Source organism: Stegodyphus dumicola, chromosome 7 (assembly GCF_044657685.1).
Source record: "Stegodyphus dumicola isolate Sdum_Otavi_A_Nest chromosome 7, ASM4465768v1".
Taxonomy (NCBI): domain Eukaryota; kingdom Metazoa; phylum Arthropoda; class Arachnida; order Araneae; family Eresidae; genus Stegodyphus; species Stegodyphus dumicola.
Window position 1 is genome coordinate 148,575,220 of NC_140774.1, and position 19,673 is coordinate 148,594,892.

At 35.1% G+C, this 19,673-nt stretch overlaps 1 protein-coding gene across 1 annotated transcript in view; it reads right to left on the reverse strand.

Moving 5' to 3' along the window:
* LOC118185857 (cell surface glycoprotein MUC18-like) overlaps positions 1–19,673 on the reverse strand; it is a 1,126,921-nt gene that overhangs the window by 636,884 nt on the left and 470,364 nt on the right. The window lies entirely within an intron of this gene.

Here is a 19,673-nt window from a genome sequence, read left to right on the forward strand (position 1 = left end):
ATTCATACAAAAAATGTGAACATCCATTAAACATTTGCGATTTATTAGGTCAACACACTGCGGCTTTTCAAATCGAAGAGCCGTAGTGTGCCGCAGACTTCCAAAAAAAGACAAAAATTAATTTTCTTCTAATTATTTTATTGCTCCTGACACGGCATGACTTTGACTGAAGCGGATGTTTAAATACGTCCATTCTGTAATGTCCATTCTGCAAACATTCTGTAATTTTAGCACGTGTTGTGTGGTATAATTTCTGTTTCAGTGCAGTATAAGAATGCAAAAACCAGAAGGTCATGTATTATGATCTTTTATTTTTAAAGGGAAAAAGTGTTAGTGAGACTGCTCGTAAAATTCCTGCTTTATACGAAAAAAGTGCTATTTCTGATGACACGGTTGGAAGGAGGTTTAGGAAGTTTAAACGGGAAATTTTATTCTCGAAAACGATGCTATAGACGACCATCCTCTCAAACAAGGGTATTTTAAAAGAGGCTATCACTGAAAATCCACGTTATACGGTTCAGTCAGTCAGACAAAATAAATATTACAACTTTGAGGAAGAATAAATATTCCAAAAATAAAGTACATGATCATTTGAAGAAGAATGGGAATGTAAGCTGCTCAGGGCTTAATTTTTTTAAATTAGATGCTCTAGAGCCCTATGGCAGATCGTCAGGAAAGAGGGACAAAAATAAATAAATAAAACTGTAAAATAATCAACATTAAAAATAAAATTCAATACAAGGTAATGAGATAAATAAAAATTTAATAAATTATTAAATTAATGTTGAATAGCTAAACAAATAAGTACAAAACTACATCTTGTTTAGAGCTCCTTCTAGAATTACAATTACCATCAAAAGTTTGAAATAATTCAACCGGGCTCCAGCTTAATATAAGCCTTGAATATACAGTATAATGTACTATATCAAGACATGACAGAAGAGAAGATCATTCTTTTTATCAGCTGTCTATTAACCAAGTGTTGAGGAACCTAATGAACAGCTAAGCGAATCATCGCTTACGATCAGAAATAGAAACGTAAACTTAAAAAGAGTTAACTACCCTTTATTGCTCAAAATAAAGATATATAGTCGGCCGCTTTCTCAGGGCGTACAGTAAAGCCTCCACTTGGGCTAAAACTCAAAAGTGTAAGAAATAAAAACGAACTAATGACTAACTAAAGAGATTTAGCCGAAGCTAACACAGGTCCAAACTAGTTGGTCCCTAAATATGGAATTATCTAGAGAAGCTATCAAGGAACGTAATACGGCCGAGCGTAATAACAGCTTAGAGAGACGCAGTCAAAATGCAAACGCACGTTATTCAGAAACTCTCGTTCTCTCTTTCGAAGTCAGTTGGAACTTCGACTTAAATACCACTTCATCCCATTTGCTTTTAACGCGATTCTAAAACCTCTGGTAAGAAATTGTAAGCTAGAGCTAGGAGAGATAGGAAAGGTGCATAAACTTAAAAATAACTATTATAAACTTAGGATAAACCTTATAACGTCACTAACGAGAATTGACAGAATGATATAAAAAGAAAGAAAACCTCAAGGGAAATGTTTATTGAGGTATGAAAACAAACAAGATTCCAAAACGTTTCTGACCGTGACTCTTGCCAGTATAACTTTATTTGTCACGCAGAATATGATGGGAGAACTTTTTCTGAATCCATGGATTAGTTTTGAACAAAGAAATAAGCGACAATTTTCATCCTCGGTATTTGGTTACATCGTTCCTGAAAGTCTTCGAATGCCTTTTCACAGGAACTAGTAGTAAAACTAAAAATTTATCCGAAATCATAAATTCATTGCACTTCATTGAGAAAAAGCATTTGAGATTTTGCGGGGACTTTTCTTTCTTGAAATGTGTCAACGTCCGAGCAATGGTTTGCTTCCCAGGAAAAGAGAGGCATGCATTCAGAGAATCGTTTTAAATGTAATTTTATTATTTAAATAAAATTGTCGAAATTAAAAGAATTTTCTGTTGAAATTGTGGCTCAGTTTCACGAAACAAATGCCGGTGTCCAATTATTTAGAGCTGATTCGAACTTCTATTTGTTTAGAGAATTAAGAAATACCGGAGCAGGGTTCTGGCTCAGTTTAAGCTCTGAAACTGCTACGATATATGGGTATTCCATGAGAGAGCATAATATGCTTGCTCAAATTTTGACATGTCATGTTAAAAAAAGAAAACGACGATCCATTTTCGAAATGGCACATTGCTAGAGATCAGAAGCGAACAGTCACGGAATAACTCAAAAAAGGTTTTTTTAGTAATATCGAGATTGGAGCCGCATCTCAGAAAGAAAATGCTTTTTGTATAGTAGAGTTGAAAATGAATTTTATGTTATGTTCTTTTGCCACCAACTCGTACAATAAATTCTTAAAACCACTGCTTCCAAATGGCAGTTCCAAAAACACAAATAAAAAAAAAACACCCAAAACTAACCATTCTTCGAGGTGTTGTCTTTCATCATGACAGTGCTCAGCCACACATTTAGAAAAGTAGCTGACAAAAAATTGTTGAGTATGGCTGAGAACTTTTGTGCCATCCACTACTAGACCTTCTCTAGGATTTTCATCGCTTCAGAACGCTTCAACATTTTCTGACTAGCTTGGAGTTCACTTGTTTGGAGACTGTCAAACATCACGTCGATAATGTCTTTAGGAACAACTTTAGCGAATAAAATCTTTACGAACTACTTTAAATAAAAGGCATTTTACAGCATTTGAGATATGGAAAAAAGTCATAAAATAAAATGATACATATGAGATTCAATGAAAGTCCCTTATGCTTTTGTAATGCTTCATTTCTGTTGTGTAATGTGTTTTCTAATGCTTTGTGTCATAAAAAAAAGCAGGACCTTTCGAATGCCCCAACAGTATACATCAGTCAGATTGAAAGGGCATTAAAACGAATGGAAAAAAAGAAATGATTAAATCTTCAATAGCTGGTCATTCGATACTGGGGTCAAGTGACTGAATTTCTCTAAAGCTTATTCAAAACCAGAAATAATTTCAATGAAGCTCGATTCTGTTATATTTTCATCAGCTAAACTTTCTCTTTTCTACTTTACGATAGTTAGATCTTTCAGCCATGTATTACAGTCAAGCTTTTAATATCATTCTAGGCTTAGCAATGAAATTGAGCCCAAAACTGTGACTGATTTTGAATATTTACAAGTGATTTTGATATTTTTCACAATGAATTTAATTTTATTTGGGCAAGATACGCAGATAATGCATGGGATGTGTATACCACACAAATATACGGAACAGTGTAACGTATTTATATTTCGTTTCTGGCATCACTATAATAGTATACAAAGTAGATGTCCATATTTTATTATGAGTTCACTATGAAGTTATGAATGAATCTTCTGATAAAGAAAAGACCAGGATTTCTAAAAACAAGAGCGTAAGGTCCGAAATCGCTTATGTAAAAGCGTTATGCACATCGTTGGATCATTCAGTGTGTAGAATTATACTTGATTTAGTAATGTTGATTTACTCCAATAACCCTAATAAATGTGAAGTAAATTATCGCTATGTCTGAAACAATGGCAAAGTCATGAGAAGATTAAAAATAAGCTTTTTATATAAACAGAATTTAGAACACAAAAGCAGTCTCTTTTGGTATAATATAACAATAACTCGAAGTGCTGCAACAAAATAAAACAGTCAGATTTAAGATAAACGTGGAACAGTAGTGAAGGACTGCACAATTAATTAGTATACTACAAGCTGGTTCACTACTCTACCGGAGCGTCAGAAATAAAATGTCGGCAGGAAGCAAACGGAACGCCTAATAATTACAACTATCAGAGCGTAAAGGAAACTAACAAGTCGCGTGAACACGATCCCGGAAACATACTCTGTCTTCAAATCGAAAAACCTCATTTTAAATACTGGCCACTCATTTGCATTCTGGTGAGGAATACGGAAACAAGAAGATCTAGAAATGGCTGAAATTACAAATGGCTGAATAATTAATGTAAAATTCCCTACAAATGTATCGATAATCAGTCCATATATGTTTTCTGTTAATACACCGTGAAGTTATGAAAGAATCTTCTATATAAAGAGTTCAGTGTATTCTCATGTCATTTCTGACAGCATAGGCGTAATATTCGAAATCGTCATATATCAGAAAACGTTGTAATAGAGCGTTCTATTGCTAAGCCTATCAAAAATCGTTCAGTAATATTTAGTAAATTTGATCTATGTTTGTTAATACATCTTCTGACAACGAGGAGCTCAGTGTATTTATGTTTCCTTTCTGACAACACCAGTGTAATATCTGAAATCGTTATACATAGAAAGCGTTATAAAAGAGCATCGATTGCTCAATACATCCAAAATAGTTGGATATTTCTTAACTAATACATCGAGACGTTATGACAAAATCATCTATTAATGGCAAATTTAGTGCATTTGCATTCCGTTTCTAATAACACAAGTATAATGTCCGAAATCACTGTATGTCGGAAAGTGTTATAATAGACCATTGTAATTTAAATACATTGAAAGCGAGTCCAAATTTCTTAATAAGTACACAATGAAAAAAAAACGTGTTCTTATAATGGGGAGATTAGCGTATTTACCTCAAGCAATGTCAGTGTAATATCCGAAATCACTGTATACAGTCAAGTGTTATAGCACAAATCTGGATTACTCAATGCATCAAAAGTCAGTCCATATTTGCTAATAAATGTGCCTTGAAGTTACGAAAGAATCTTTTCATAAATAAACGAAAAATGTATTCCATTTGCTGCCATGGAAACCAAATCGTTTAATCTGAAGTGAAGGGATAAGTCACTTTTGTTTCGAAATAATGATCAAAATATTACGGAACACGCTAAAAATCAAACTTTATGCATTTAATTATAGGAAGATAGGAAAGAAGCTAAATACTTACTTGAATAATTCATCAGTCAAGAAGTTAGTTCGCTCTTGCTATTCGCAAAAGATTTAACCATCTGAAGATACATATAATTAATTTTCTCTAGAACGACAGTAAAATGCTAAATCAGCTTTTTTAAAAAATCTAAGTAACATGCTTTTAATTAACCAGAAGACCACCGTCAAATAATAATAAAGTAGACAAATCCGAAAGGCTTTTAGTTTCTTTATATATCTTCAGAAAATATGTAGAGAAAATTTTTCTCGAAAGATAAGATCATATTCATTAAGCTGCATTGAGTTCAATGAATAAATAAAATTTATTTTCAGGAAAATTAGGGAAAGAAGTTTTGTTATTAAAGAGGAAGATTCATAGAGACGTGTAAGTATTAAAACCACATAATAAAGTATGGAATTGAAAAATTAATTAGTTATTTCAAAGGAAGAACAACAGAAATGCTGCCATATTTGCTCATTTTTATATAGCTCCATTACCTCAACAAAAACAAGTTTTAATTTTTTAAAATTTACTTGAGGTATTTAAATTAAACCAAGAGAATATAATTATTAATCAAGGAATTTTACTACCAAAAATCCCAATATATATATTTTAAAAAATTTTTCAGCATTGATCAGTATACTTAATCTATCTTCAAATAGAAAAATGTATGTTTAGTCATGCAAGACGTATTTTTCTCAGTTATTGAACACAAATTAAACATGTATAAAGAAATAAAATTCATATTTAAAATTCTTAGGTTTTATTATTAAACTATCTACATAATCATAGAAATTTGAAGCAGTCATTCGCATTTTTAAATTTGTAAGTTCTACATAAAACTTTAATGAATACTAAATGATCATGCGCACTGAAAAAATAAAACATAACTGATAATATTAAATATTCTTTGCCGATATACGCTGTGATTTCATTAAGCCATAATTATAGTATAATATTTTAAATTTCTATAAATATTTAAATCCTTTTAATTGCATTACTACGTTTGTATACTGTTGTGATAACTTGTATGATTCCATATTTATTATTAGTCCAAAGGGACTTTGTCTCTGAAGGACTATTGTTTTCGTTTCGCGATTTTGCGTTGAATCACTATAAATTTCCGTTCCACTTTTCAAACTGTTGCTACCAAATGTTAGAGTCCTGTATTATATTTGAAGAAATTAAATAATGAAAAATCTGCATAAATGTATGTATATTTCTCGCATTGTAATAAAACAACGGTACATAGAGCCATCGAATTTTGAATGACTCCTACGAATACGGGCATGTAGAAGATCAAATTTGAAATTTGGAATTTGTTTTATGATCGATTTCATATTTTGTAAAACTTTAACGAATTTTTGATTAACAAACTCAATTTCAAAGCGAGCAATGGCAACACTCTACAGGGAAAAAAAAACTTTTTATCTCCAGCACGCGGAAATATGTATCGGAAATTCTAAATATATGCTCATTTTTAAATTATTTTGCGACATTGCTATTGAACTGAATTTTATGGTTTAAGTGCAAAGAACATGATATTTAATAAATAAAGGTAACACACAAAAAGTTAAAAAAACTAGATTTTTTTAATTCATTTTTTGAATTTAGAATAATAGTTTCAGGAATTATTTTGTATATAAGTGTATTTATAGTCACATACTTTAAGCAAAAATGTTTAACAGCAGATTTCGTCATTTTAAATTCAATAGTGATTAAATTGTTAAAATATAACAACTAAAACATAAGATATTGACAAAACCGCTGCTGAAAAGCCCTGGTTACAAATTTTGATCACAATGTGGCGATATTTTGTAAATTTTTGCCATCTTAGACATTTTACGGAAGTTTTGGGTAAAATATTTTCGTAGCTATACGACCAGGTTTTCCCGAAGCTTTTAAAAACCAGTGCCACACTTAATAAATACTGCTCCAACAGCCAGGAGGGATAAGTTGCTAACCTGGTCTCAAAAGCTACGGTTCAAAAACGCATTTACGTGAATTTCGGTTTAGAATACACTTTGTGAGTGATAAAAAGAATTTATGATATTTCTCGTAAGCTGCCAAGGTTCTGCGTGACATTCGCTTTGTCTTTGAGCTATTTATTTTGATGTATGATTCTATTACCTGAGACAAACTGTAATTTCTTTTTGTTCAGCTGGAGTGATTATTTAAAAAGACAACCATGAACCCTTAGTTCCGGATTCTGATCTCTGAAAATGCACAAATCTCTCTGACACGATTTCCTACAAAAGTTCCCAATTGATAGTTGCACTTGATCCATGACAGGGCTGTTGTGGAATCAGAAAAGTAATGTTTTTCAATTTCGTCTAAGGATAATGCCTCTATAACAGACAACAACTCTCTACAACTCTCTTCTCTAGACGTACTCTTAAACACAGGCTAAAAAACACAGGCTAAAGTTAAAGACGCAGTATTGTCATCTTTTTTAAAGGTGCAACACAAGATTCTGCGGTCAGAAAATTTACACAGGTGTCACCATTGTATTCACAACGTTAGAAAATCACGGTAGCGTAAGCTCTCTAGCTCGAGTCGCAAAGAACATGCAAAGTCCAAATTTGTTTGTCTCCATATCCTGTTCTGCGTGATATTTTCAAATCTGATAAGATCTGTAATTCACCGTACCATTTCGAAAAATTTTTTTTGACTTCTTCTGACAGTGGAGAACCCCAATCTGCTTTAACAGACCAAACTTCTTGAATCAATCACTTAGCCGGTAATAATACAGGAGCTAAGAACCCTAGCGGGTCGAAAATGCCCTGTGTTAAGGACAAAAGTACTCTTTTTGACAGGTTGTCTAGATTTGGTACAGGCGTAAAATGAACAGAAATGCTATTATCGACATAAAAAGAATTTCAAAGCGTTTCTGCTAGGTGGCTTCGCTCGGTAGACACTTGAGACAAATGGAAGGAAATGACAGCACCTAAAAGATACAGGCTGGATCTAACACCTAAAACTACCCTTGTGTGGCGATACACCTTTTTGAGACTATTCTTTTTCCACCAAAGGGACCTTAAAAAATCTCTATCTTCTTTTTTGATGAGGGAGATGATGTCCTTTAGACTTAAGATCGTACACCGGTACGCATATAAGCAAAATGTACACTGCTAGGACAACGGCTTGAGTTTGGCCAATGACAATCCAGATAAGGGTCACCATTAACTCCGCCCACATGAGTGATGTCACGTTTCTTACGTTTGTTTAAATTCTGATATTCGGCGTTAGGAAGTGCGTTGTTTAAGGAAAGACATTTTTACTCTTCAGTGTAAATTTGTTCTAGTGATACTATTTTTTAACTTTTCCTTTAAAGTATTATTTCCTTACTGTTCCAGAAGGAATATAACTTTATGTCTCAAACTTTACCTAATTTAGCTCTGTATTCATGAGTGTGTGTGTATACACACGCATGCACACATACATATACTTTCAATATATAATCATATGTGATTTATATCTATCAATATGCGTGAGTATGCATATAAATAGGAGTGAGTGTGTGTGTATCCGTGTATTCATTTTTCAGAATGTCAGATTTCTAGCAAATAATCTAGAAAGCTTTTTTCTCTTAATTTTTCACATCTTCACATTCAGTTGTTTTAAATAATTAAGATGATTGTATTCATATTTAATATTTCTGAACAACTTGATTTATTACTTAAAATTGCTTTTATTTAATTTTGGATAAAGTGAGTTAATTCCAGTAGTATATGATTTTTAAGAGTAGAATAATTTCTCTAAAGAAGCTTTTGTTTGTTTTTATAAGTCCTTTACAAGAAAATTACCTAATAATATTAGAAATAATTAATCTGTTACTCCTTACACATGGCTTAAATATGTTAACAGAAAATTGTCATTCAATAGCTTATTTTTATAAATTTACTTTATGCAGTATTTTAATTCAATAAAAACTAGTGTTGATAAGTGAATTTTCATTGCTTTCTTTATACATTTAGTTTAGAATTCAGTAATTATTCTCCTTTATGCACACAGTCAACAGCGGGTGAGCGGTAAAGTGACTGGAATGCTGATAGTTCGATCAGAGTTTGATTCCAGTTGGACAGGCTGGCTGCATGTGTAACATGGTTTCCTGGTTTTCCACATGTGTAACATGGATATGAGAGTTTTTTCCCTTAAAAAATCCTCAACAAAGACATCCCTCCCAAACAGACCTTGCATGCTTTCCATAATCAAACAAACCAAACCAACCCTCCATCTTCATATCTGTCAAACAAATGACATTCGTTAATGTAATAAATTGTCATCATACACACTGAATCAAACTTGGAAGTTGTTATTAATTATGCTTACAGAAACAAAGTACTTAATACCAGATTTTGTTGATAAATTTGCATTTTTAGGAATAGTTGAATAAATTTCTGAGCTTTAATAAATACAGTAAACCCTCTCTAAGATGACCACCAGCAGTTCTACATGATTTTAATTTTGTGTAGAGCTTGTCATTTCAAGCTCTACACAATGATGTTCAGTAACAGAATTGAGGAGTAGTCAGTTTCAGAAGTGATCAAAAAGAAAAGGTTTACTGTGTTAAAATGATAATCTGTTCCTAACATTTTTGCAGGGTTGGATTTGGTTTATGTGATTTATGGCAATGCCTCAAGAGCTATCTGCCTAAGCAGAGGGATGCCTTCATGGAGGACTTTCTAAGGAAAACTGACTTGTATAAACGTTACTCATGGCGGAAATCATGAAAACGTCCATGCATACAGCTTGTTTGCGGGATTCGAACCTCAGACCGAACTACCAGTGTTCAGCGACTTTACCGCTTGATGCTGGTGGGCCCCTTTTTCTGCAGAGAAGGAAATATTTTCTAAGTGTAAGACATAACATATCTAAATAGTCCATGTTAAGATTTAATCTAGGAAATGAATAACGTTGAAACTGAAATTAAAATTATATAAATTTTAATATCATGCATGTAATTTTAATTTCAAATTTAGTTTCTTGTGATGTGATTTTTCTAATGTAAAGATCAGGCTCTGGTATATATATATATAAACTTTAAATATAGCATGAGGTCTTATATTTGAGTATAATACTGAAAAACATTCGACATATGAGAAAACAAATATATGTTTTCTTCACATATTATGGAATATTCATCCCTGACTTGAGGGAATGTGAAGTTACGCAGTTTCAAATCCACCAGAAAAATGTATGATAGTCACAAGTTTGACAAAAGATCCTTTGCTCAAATAATAAAAAGCTTTGGGGAACATATATGCTAATTATAAATGTGTGCTAAATACGAGGCTATGACATCCACAAAAATGCAGTCTATTAATTTTAATACTGTTTTAGGTTCTTACATACTATCCCTTTGACCGGCCAAGTAGCATGATATATTGCCCTTGGTTTAGTGATTTTTTCCCCTTGGTTTGGTTTATTTAATTATGCAAAGCACTCGAGTGCTATCTGCTTAACAGGAGGGATGCTTTCGTGGAGGACTTTCAAAGGGAAACTGGCTCTTAAACACATTACACTTCAAGAAAACCATGAAAGCACCCATGCAGCCAGCGCATTCGGCAAAATTTGAACCCTGGACTGAATATCTGGTATTTATCGATTTTATCACTCGGGTGCTGCTGGTCTGGACCTCGGTCCTATTAAACTAAAATGCATCTATATTTATAAAAGGCCTATCAGAAAAATGCACACACTTTAATAATAAAAGAAAATTCTTGTGGTTTAGTATTTAACTTAATTATAAGTTAAATAAATCATGCATATCAGAGGCTATGCTAGGTTTAATAATAATGTTCATGAATATGTACCTGTACAGTTACTTAGATTGCTTAGTCACAGCGGTAGCCATTAACAGCTAGACATTTTTTTTTACATTTTTTTAGAGCCATTAACAGCTAGACATTTTTTTTTACATTTTTTTACAGCCATTAACAGCTAGAAATTTGCATATGATTCTTGAAGATGTGTGTAGTGATTTTACAGGTGATATATTTATTTTAAAATTCGATTTCCGCGTGACTCCGAATTATCCTTAATTTATGGACGTGAATGTATATTTCTCGCCAATTCGCCAAGAGTTGGAAACATTTCGAAGGGACGAGAATAATCAGAAAATGCCAATAAACGTGTAACAATTATTCGAATTCTTTTATAACTGGAATTTTGCCTAAAATTATTTTATTTTAACATGCATTATATTTTTTTAATCTTTGTTAAATTACTAATATTATGGGATCGGTACTCACTCATTTTGAAGTCTGTGAATTTACTTCAGAGATGGTTGCCTAGGGGCTAATAATCTAATCCAATTTATAGATAACTTGAATATTTAATGAAAACGCGAATAGTTACTATAGACTACTAAATGATTACATGGAAATAGATGAGATTATTTACAGATGTAGCGAAGTTACCGCATTTTGCATGCGAGCGCGTCTTTCACCTTAATCGAGTCCTCACCTTAATGGCGGAATCGTCTGAATTCTATCACCAGAGCAAAAAAAAAAAAAAAAAAAGTTATTTCTCACAGCTTTGGAGAGCCATCTATTTATAGTAGACGATGTCATCCTACAACATTGTATAATTTTTCCATGTTTTGTAATTTTAACTACGGAACATAAAAACAGGCCTTAAAGAACCATTCGTTGTGCCGTTTATACTCATATTATAAACAATAATATATACAGCATGACAGTTACTACAACTGCAAGCGAGTTTTTTTGCACAGTATACGATCTATAATTACTACTCTATCTATGGCATATACGTGCAATAAATATTCAAAGTCTACGTAATGAATGGCGAGCAGCAACATGTATTATAAAGGATTTAGGCTATGAAAACTATTCTGAAATTCTGAATGTGGACACACTTAGTGCGTTTTATAAGATTATTATTGGCATTGGTATTATATAACTTTTTGCTGTGTTCGAAAATCAGATGTAATTAAAGCGTTTATATATACATTCAAAATCTGCAGCGCAGATACAGACAAAACGAATGAAGAACAAATATGTAAAAAAATAAATAAACACTAAAATTAAAAAAAAATATCACTTTAAACTGTCTGATTACGTATCCCGACCATGAGCATAAATACCCTTAGGAGATTAATATCGGTTTATTTGCGAAATAAGGTGAAAGTGTGTGCCCGTGCGGGTAGGAAAATTGTACGTATTGTTTATAGTTTCATTGAATAAATCAAGTATCTGGAATAATTGGATATTTCAAAGAACACACGCGAAAGCTTTAAACATATCCCTCTGACATCTTGTATTTTCTTAGTTTAGTCCTCAGATGTATTTTTTTCGATCTGACTGTTTAAGGTTTCGCAGACAGTTAAGCAGGCTGTCATAGTCAGGAGTATGATAACGCGTTTGATTGAAATTTCGTTTACATTATCAATCAGTCATCATATTCACCCGTATCAACCAGTTGCATTTTGCCTGCTCGGATGACACAAAAGCTTCACAAGCCAAATTCTTGACAATCTATATAATTAGCTCTGTAAGACTATCATAGACACTGGAGTAAAAATATAAGCATAAAGGAACTACGCAATATAAATATAGGATTCGATTCTTTATAGAGAAACACTGATAAAGTATACTACAACAAAACTGCATGGCCTGAATGACATTAATTATATTATATGTCTATGTCTTATCACTCAGTAAGAGGCAATCGGCCATTAACGGTTTTTACCAATATATTATACTTGACTTTTAAATGTGTGAAGAATCGAATAAAATGTACCCAATAATAGGAAAGTACTTGTGCACATGCTGTGCTAATTAATTATATTATATAAGATGTTATATTTATATATTAACAATTATCTTCGACTCATTATCTACAATAAATAAATTTCCTGATTCCGTTAAAAGGAAATTCAGTGTGAAAAGTAAAATTTCGTCTTATAAAGTAGTGGGTGAATACCGGGCATGCGCACTGTCGGCGAAGTGGAGTGCTTCGCTTGTTTTGCGCGAGATACCTGCACACATAATAGGAAGTTACGAATATGGCTCATGTACGTTACGCAGCGCGCCAGAAAAAGTTTACTTAATATATCTTATATATATGCAGCTTAAGTGTTTGTCACCGATAGTTTATTGGTTGCTTACGTAACTGTAGATTGCTTTATTCCCCGTGCAGTGCAGCGCGTGACGAATATTATGAGAAAGCTAAGCCGGGAAAATTCAAAATACAAGAGCACACGCATTTGACATTTAATAAATAAATTTAACATCTATATATAATAGAATTCGGAAATATGCAACGGCAAAAACCGACAATGATGAAAAAAACAAATAAAATGAAATAAATAAATATCTTTATTATATGCGACTTAAGTGTCTGTTTGTCGCCGATAGTTTATTGGCTGCTTGCGTAATTGTACTAGACAATGGAGTGAAGTTGCCACGGCACAGGGTTGTCATTTCAATTGAGACGCAGACAATTTCCTGGAAAACTTGCCTTTTCTATGACCATCAACAAGTCTCAGGGCCAAACGCTTAAGCGTGTTGACAGTTTTTTACTTGAGCCTGCATTTGGACACAGTCAACTTTATGTTGCCTGTTCTGCCCCCCCCCCCCGGGATCGACGCAGAGCGCTCTATGCAGTACTGGCTAGGACCTGTACCTAGGCGGTCTCGGCCAAGGGGGTATAAAATTTATGAACTTGGCGGTTCCCGATAGTCCATAAGGTGGGTCTATACTCACTCTTCATGGGACTTTTCATCCACCAGGGTATTGTTAGCCAAATAGCACCTGGTACATTGAGCGTCCAGTCACTGCTGTCCTTGGTATTCCATGTGAAACCTAAGGAGAGGGGCATCCCGCGTAGTGCTGGCAGGTAGCCTAATGACCGCCAGTCATCGTTCCTCGTTCACAATGTCCACCCCACCGTGGTCTCTGACCTCTGAGACGATGATTCTGGTAGGATTAGTTTAGCAGCGGGCTTGAAGAGTGAGCTCAAAAGTGTTGGTGTCTTGGGAATGTGAGATCCTGCGCCCAGAAGAAGCGTTATGCGTCCATCCTTAGGGTGGCTTTGACTGGTGTTTCGGCACCAGTCCCTGGAATGTCGTTAATTTGGCAAGACAGGTACGAAAACCAGTTCCAGTTATGTTGGCTGTTCAAGAGTTCGTGAAAAACGGACGTAAAATTAAAAATAATTGATGGTCCTCTGCAAGGCGAGCTTAAAAATGATGGAAATATCTACACAAGAAATGTTGTGTGCAAAGAGATCTTTGACATATGAATTAACATTTTATTATTTTAATCAACTTTAATTATTAAGCTAGTGGTGGCTTTCAAGAAAGGTACCGCCAGTGGTTTCCTTCATTGCACTCTACGTTAAGCAATTAAGCAAGTAGCAGGGGGAAACCCCGTAGGGCAGTAAGCAAAGGGCCACCCTCGCCGATTGCCCTGTGTAATTCAGTTTGAATTAGCAGATTTCTTTGTACAAATCATTTTAATTACAATTTATAATATCTAGAACAGCGGTCATTTCGTATGACCGATGGGCTTTCTAGTATATTGTTACGAAATGTATAGGCATGGTGAGATGGCTTCACCGCAAAGTAGTTTTAGGGTTGCCATAAAAGAGCAAGGGAAGCAGGGTTGCCATATTTGGCGAGGAATCGCCTATTTTGCGACATTTGGAGACAAAATTGGTGATATACCATGACGGTTGGAGAACCTTCTCGAACGACTTCTCACCGGTTTAGCCCAGAATGTTCACGAACACAATCCGAAAGCTATATAAACCCTGCGGGTCCGCAGTCAGTTGTTGTGTCTCGTCTAGCGGAGTCAATCCCTGCGGAGTCCATCGAGTTGACAACCGGGCAGCGAGTGCCGAGGGGGTCGTCGAGTGCACCGAAGGAGTCTGTTAGTGTATCGCGGTTAGTGCATCGTCGAGAGAGCGTGTTGAGCTAAGGGAAAGACTGAACCGAAGAGTCGGGAGATGTGCTCGTATGTCGTCGAGTGCATCGCGAGTTGTACCGTGGAGAGTCTCGAGAGTATGTGGAGTTCCGAGAACGGCCAAGCAGAGTAGGGAGCTGTACTCCGGAAAGCAGATTCGGGTGCATTGCGGGAATCTTGTCTCCACCGTTATTGCCTGACAGTGTGAAGGCTGTGCCGCTGATTGTTCCAGCGTGTTTATAGTAGATCTTCGACGTGTGTAAAAAGTGTTATTGGAGCTGTCCTGATTAATATTGGCTAATAAAGTGTGTTTCGATACTTCATCAAGTGTCGTCGTTATTCACTCCAAATCTACGAACCCCGTACGAACGTAAAGGAAGAAAATAACGTAACAATTGGTGCCAGAAGAAAATAACGCAACAACTGGTGTCAGATGTGGGATTTACGAGCGAATGCCAGTGACGCGCCTGCAGAGGAAATTCGTGGCGGAAGAAACGAAGACTGATGGACTTCTCAACCGAGATGAAGGCTGAAATGAAAGCCAGACTGGTTGAGACAAAAGCCAGATATGGGGACATAAAAGCTGTATATAAAGAGATGATAGCTGAGATCAAAGCTGGAGTGAAAGAGATGAAAGCGGGACTGGAAGATAAGAAAGCCCGACGAGAAGAAATAAATGCCGGCCAAGAAAAGGTGCGAGAGCAATTCCAACAGGTGAAAGTCGAGCTTCCGGAAGAAACTGGAGCCATAAAAGAAGATGTGGAAATTAGAGAAGTGGCATCTGAAGTATCAAAGTAAATGAAGGAAGTAGTTAATAAACTGTCTGAGAAAGATCAAGAATTGAAGGATGAAACATCTAACGGGATTAAAGAAAAAGAACGAAAACATGAAGAAATAAAAGCCGCAAAAGAAGCTTTTGATTCTCTACTGCCTGAAGGGGAAGTGGGAGAAAGTGAAAATGTGAATGTTAAGTTCGTCGAAATAGATAGTGAAATTACGAAGTCGCAGTTAGCAAGAATTGAACCATCTGAAAATGTATGTGATGCAGAGATGGAAGAAGCTGACGTAGAGCTTACGCAAGGTGCACCAGTATTGCAAGAAGATTCTCCCATTTCACAAACAAAGTATGTGTCACCTAATACAAGTTGTACAGACAGGAACTTGATTTTAAGCGAGGATACTTGTGTTTGTGAAGAATCGGATTCCGTTCATGACTCTATTGTAAACATCGGAAATGGTTTTCATGAAATAGAGACAAATGGGCATGTACCAGCTGCTGAAAATGCCGAGATGAACTGTATGCATGCTGCGAATGAACTAAAAAGTGGTGAACAAACTGTTTCGGATTTTTCTGTGGATGAAAAAGCTGAAAGAACTGAATCTTCAGATTGTGATATGCAAAACATAAATGTGTCTGAGAACTGCAGTGGAAAAACAATTTGATCCGGGTATACCTTAGTGAATGGACTGATACTGAAATTCATTCAGAACTTTAATGTCTATACTTTAAAATTGTTATGTGTTTAATTTGTGTACATAGTGTAAATATTTTTTTCTTTAGTTATGTTATCTGTATATTTTATTACCTTTTGTTTGTGTCGAATTTGGCTTCTGAGCAAGGGTTGTAATGCCCGGGACGTGCAGTCCTTGGTAGGGGGGCACTGTTACGAAATGTACAGGCACGGTGAGATGGCCTCCCCGCAAAGCAGTTTTAGGGTTGCCATAAAATAGCAAAGGAGGCAGGGGTGCCATATTTGATGAGAAATCGCCCATTTGGCGACATTTGGCCACAAAATTGGCGATATACAATGGATGGTTGGAGAACCTTCTGGAACGAATTCTTACCGGTTTAGCCCAGAATGTTCTCGAACACAAGCCGAAAGCTATATAAACCCTGGTAGTCGGCAGTCAGTTGGTGTGTCTCTAGTGAGTGTGTCTCATCTAGCGAGTCAATCCCTGCGGAGTCGATCGAGTTGACAGCCGGGCAGCGAGTGCCGAGGGGGTCGTCGAGTGCACCGAAGGAGTCTGTTAGTGTATTGCGGTTAGTGCATCGTCGAGAGAGCGTGTTGAGCTCCGGGAACGACTGAACCGAAGAGCCGGGAGCTGTGTTCGTGTGTCGTCGAGTGCATCGCGAGTTGTACGTGGAGAGTCTCGAGAGTACAGGGATTTCCGAGAACGGCCAAGCAGAGTCGGGAGCTGTACTCCGGAAAGCCGAGTCTGGTGCTTTGCTGGAAGCTTGTCTCCACTGTTATTGCCTGACAGTGTGAAGGCTGTGCCGCTGATTGTTCCAGCGTGTTTATAGTAGATCTTCGACGTGTGTAAAAAGTGTTATTGGAGCTGTCCTGATTAATATTGGCTAATAAAGTGTGTTTCGATACTTCATCAAGTGTCGTCGTTATTCACTCCAAATCTACAAACCCCGTATTAACGTGAAGGAAGAAAATAACGTAACAACGCAACAATATATATATATATATATATATGAGTGTGGAGGTACTAGATTCTTCGACTACTTCTACTCAGCAAGGCATGATGTCATCACAGCTTAGAGCAGCTCGTAGAGCGGCAGACGACCGCTGGAAGTGTTGAGAATAAGACGTATTCTACGCGCTGAGGTGGTAGCTTCGAGATAGAATGGAAGCAGGCAGACGGCCTCCGGATCCTCCGAGATGCTTACATCAAGTTTGCCACACGAGGGCAAGACGTGCCCTTTGTATTTATTGAGGACTGATAATGTGTGAGAAATATTAGTCACCGTTATGTTAATCGGATCCAGTTTGGACTTATTTAATTATTGTGAGATCACCTGTAGTATTTACTTATCTTTATGTCATTTTATTTCATATTAGTAAATTAAAGCAGTTAATTATGCTTAAGTCGTGCTCTACTATGTTCTTATTTGAAAAATAATCCTACATATATATGTGTGAGTGTGTGAGTACGAGTGTATTTATTAAGCTACGGTAAATAAAGTGTTGTCCTGTATTACGCGTGTCTCAATTAAAAGCCAACATCACGTATATTTTAATGACGAAAATTATCCATAATACGACGAAACCTGACAGTGGTCTCAATAAGTCGTATATTTATACTGAATTACATATGTCCCAGCAAACTGAGGTAATGGGTTATACTGAATTTTTATTACATCTTCTAATATTGAGGATTTAGAAGAATTGTTGGAAATTTTAAAAATAAAATATGTTTCTTTGAAAGCGCTAGACATAAAAATTCGAGATTTAATCGACATAAAGGACACTGGAACTGAAATTGAAAGTGCACTGAAATACGAGGGAAGATTGCAAAACGAAGTATCAGAAGCAAAATGTTATTGACAGAAAACCGAAATCTTATCATTTTACTATACTAATTCTGTTCTCCTTATGGTAATTGCAAAGTATCTATTATTTCTGATGTTATTAACAAAAGTTCTGATTACAGTGTTAAATTACCAAAAATTATGAATTTATCAATAATAATTCTTGACAATTTAACATTTTATAGAAATGCTGAAGTGTGGCAAACATTTTACGATACTTTTGATACGGCACTAAATCAAAATGAAAAGCTGTGTTATGTAAACACGTTCAGTTATTTGCTTTGTTTATTAGGCGATACAGCTTTAGAAACTGTTGAAAGATTTTCATTATCTCCCAAGAATTATGACAAATTACTTAAAATCCTTAAAGATTTTATAGAAAATATCTTATAAATCCATACATGTATAAACTGTTAACGATCTGTTCGAATGATATTCATGCTTTAGAGAATTGCATCATGCATGTAAGGTATAAATAAGATTGCTAAATGATGCTAGGTGGAAGTTTATTTTATCCTTTGTTTCTGAAATATATTCTTCGCGCTTGATACTGCTCATCAGAAAGCAAATAGCGAAAATCTGAATGTTGATGATCTAATGAATTTTTTGAAGCTATAAATCGAAAGTCTTTAACTTCATGAAATTATCTTGCTGTAAGAGCTATGCAACGTTTCCTGAAAAGCATTTAATTTCCTCTAACGAAAAATAAACAAATTCTACGCTCGCTTCTCACTTTCAAAGTCAAGCCAGCTCTTGACGTCAATCGCTCCAAAAATGCAAATAAAATCGCAGCCGTTGGAGTTTTTTCTAGTTCACGTTGTGGAAGCGAAGATTATGTTTTGGAAAACCGTGTTGTCTTCGGAAAAGAGAAGTTGAGTTTAAAAGATTCTAATCAGTGCTTTCTTGGTTTTGAAAGGAACTGCCATACAAACTAGTGCAATGCTTAGTTGAAATGTTCAAAATACATTTCTAATTATTATAACAGATTGTTGCGCGACGATAAGAAAAATTTTAATAATGAAGAAATTAAGAATGATTCTAATGCCATAACTACAAAAATATCTTCTAAGCGTTTTTTTACGATAGAGATCGAAGAAAGTCAAAGTGAAAAGTAATCGATGACTTAACCTATTATTAAACTTATTTGTGACCGTAACTTAATAATGTAATAAAGATACAGTCACGTAAATTAACTGCTGTTAAAATTGATATTGCGCAAGAAAGATAGCGTACGCTGCATAGAAATGTTATTTTCACGTCAGTATAAAAGCTGCTGTCATTAACTTCCCATTATTAAAATAATCTGAATTTGGTAAATTTAAATCACATCATTTTAATAAACGTGCGAAATGGTTGATAGGTTGTGAAACGATTTACTTTTATTGTTAAGCGCTTTTAGTGAGTAAACGGAGGTCATAAGCAGAAGTCTAATTTTTAATGCAAAAACGTAAACATTGTTGATGATAACTTGGTTGAAATGCCTTTTTATGAAACTGAAGATTTTGACAAAGCATTTAACCA